The sequence below is a fragment of the Frankliniella occidentalis genome, unplaced genomic scaffold, assembly GCF_000697945.3.
Source record: "Frankliniella occidentalis isolate FOCC.00 unplaced genomic scaffold, Focc_3.1 Scaffold5, whole genome shotgun sequence".
Taxonomy (NCBI): Eukaryota; Metazoa; Arthropoda; class Insecta; order Thysanoptera; family Thripidae; genus Frankliniella; species Frankliniella occidentalis.
Window position 1 is genome coordinate 661,628 of NW_026267135.1, and position 3,060 is coordinate 664,687.

Sequence of the window (3,060 nt, forward strand, 5' to 3'; positions counted from 1 at the left end):
CTGTGGGACAACTCTAGAAATGTAACCTTGTGGTACTAAAGAACAATATCCAACCCAAAAAATTAAGCCAAAAAAATAATGAAATAATTCTATTTTTGAAACGAAACTGCACGGTTTTTTTGATAATCACCCGGGTCTTTGATTTATCCAGCATTACATACTTCATGCTGAAGGTTCGATTGCTTCCGTACATCTGACTTCTGAATAGTATGTGGACATGTGAGTGTGTGCTTGAATGTTGTACTTTTAGGGTGGGTAGCAGTCTGCATTTCATTTGTAATAGTATGTCCAGATTGTACATAAGATATGTTTGATGACATGTTATCGGTACTGTGTATATTGGGCCTGATGACAGAATTACTATTTAAGTCGTAGGTTGTCTGCACTGTAACTAGATTTATTGTTAAAATTAACATTACATGTGTCAATATGGAACTTAAAAGTGTCCCAGTAACATGTTGGAATAAATTGTGACACTACGAGTAATTGTTAATCTTCTTGCGAGCAGTCTGCGGAGGGGCTCCTATATCTTCTAAACTCGAATTAGGTCTGCTTATATCTGTGATGGTCGCTGTCCTAAGTCTTCAGATGATCGCAGCCTGCTCAAGTGTGTACAGGCATTCGGATAAACCTGCACGACTATCACAACTGCAGGCTTACCTGGATGGCCTGAACCATTTGCTAAGACGGTCATTCGTTGTTGCATTGGTCCTGTTTGCGAGTCGTTGGCCTGAGTCTCCTGTCTGCTGTTGATCGGACCCTTGGCACCATCTGCCTAAAATGCATGAAAGTTCTAGTTAGGGGGGGGGGGGGGACAACGAAACACCACAGTGGCAACAAAAGTACCCGTTAAGGGGGACAATAACGACCCGCGGAGGAGTACAGGGACGCACCACAGGGAGGACATTTGTCACCGTGCGTGGGGTACTGATAGACACCGCAAGGAGGCCGAGGTGACCCCTCAGACGAGTACAGGAGGACATCGACAAGGAGGACAATAGTCCCCGTGCGCGGGGTACGGAGGCACACCTCAAGGAGGACAAGGGTACTGCTAGACGGAGGACAGGGACGCACCACATGGAGGACAGTTGTCGCCGTGCGTGGGGTACGGAGAGACGCCTGAAGGAGGACATCGACACGCCGTCGGCGGCCGGAAAACAGGATCGAAGTACCCCTAGGACGGATACAATTGTCCTCATTAAGGCGGCCACAGACCTCCTCGTAGGGTGAACTTTTGGAGATCCACATAAAGAGGACAATTAAACTCTCTAGCTTTTACAGTGCGGCTGCCGTTCGGGTGCCGTATGGGTGGCGTCCGGGTGCCGTCCGGGTGCCGTCCGGGGGCCGACCGGGTGCCGACCGGGTGCCGTCCGGGTGCCGTCCGAGTGCCGTCCGGGTCTCATCCGGGTGTTGTCATCCGGGCCTCGTCCGGGCCTCGTCCGGATTCATCCGGGCTCTCTCCGGGTCCCGTCCGGGTCTCGTCCGGGTAAGGGCCGCCACCTTATGTATGTACTTGCAACCTCTATACGAGCCCCATACAAATAAGATGCGGGTTGCATACTGGTGGTATACTAGCCTTGTAAGTACATGCGGATTGTATGCAGTTCGATAGAAATGGTGTATAAATTTCAAATACATATCCTGTGAGCGCTTATGAATTGCACAGAAGTTAAATTGAATGATGTACACGAGCCGTATACAAGTCGCATACTGGCTTTGTATGGGATTGTATACAGAGTTTATGTAAAAGTCATACACATACAACTTGTATGTTAAGTGCATCCCAGAAATCACTCAAACAGTGGTACCGGGTGTCCCGGCTCTTACATGCCAGTACGTTGGGTTGCCTATGCACTGGCAGCAGGGGCTGCAGGCAGGTGCGGGGCGGGTGGTGGAGGAGTGGCAGCTCCCCCTCCCCCCACTCCTCCGCCACTCCGGACACCCGGTACACAGATAAAATGCAAAGGGTTATATCATAAACAAATCAAACACTTCATATAAAGTTGAACAAGTTGTGTCTAATTGTCACAGTTAAAAGAGTTCGCACGTTAAAAACTTGAAAAACAAGAACCAAATAAAAATATCCTGACCGACAAATAAAAAAAACTCCTAGAATATTTCTTTTTGAGAAAAACGGGATGGAATTAAGTAATTGGAACAGATAAACATTTCTGCTCAAAATCTCTGAACCAAAAAAAAAAAAAACTTACTTGACATGAGAAGCACAGCAAGATATAAGAAATAATTTTCAAAACGAAACAAAGCAAATTTAGCTTAGAAGAAGAAAAGCAGCAAATTATGCTGGACTAAAAAAAGAGGAAAGGGAAATTGAATTTTAAAAAAAGGTCAAACATTTGACAAGCAGACCAGAGCAAAATCAGAGTCATATTCATGAAGGAGTCGGCTAACTTTGGGACTGACCTACTTGAGCCGCTTCCTCTTTCTTAGCCTCTTCTTTAAGACGGGCTTCAGCACGCTCTTCACACAATACATTTCCCATGTACTGTTTGATGGTGGCAGGAGGGGGAACTCTCCAGCCTTTCTTCAATCCCCGGTGCTCAACAAAGGCTGGAAAAAAAAGATAAAGAAACAAAGAAATTAATCAAATAAATACTGAAATTGATGACAATTTAGCAGATTACTTACCAGTAATTGCTTCTACACCCTTCTGATTCAGCTTAGTTCTAACTTTAGCCAGATCCTGGCCCTTGGTCATGGAAGGCTTTCCGCTGACAGCACATTTCACGAGCCTTCGTGGTAAACATTGCTCTTGTCAAGAATCTTGTTAGCAAAGACACGTTACCACACGTGTTCTTAGCTTTGTTTTTCAACTTCTCTGGTACGTATGCTTTATTGTCTTCCCACAGTTTAACATTAGCAACCTGGAAGAAACAAGTAGAATTAGTAATGGCAGTACTATTTTGAGTGAACAATAGATGAAAAGTGAGACTTACTCCGTTGTTGGAAGCACTCCACTGAAAAGTTTCACCTTCAAATTTAAACTCAATTACTTTAAACTTTGGAGCTCTCCTCTTGGAGGTTTTCTTTATCTTCTTGTTA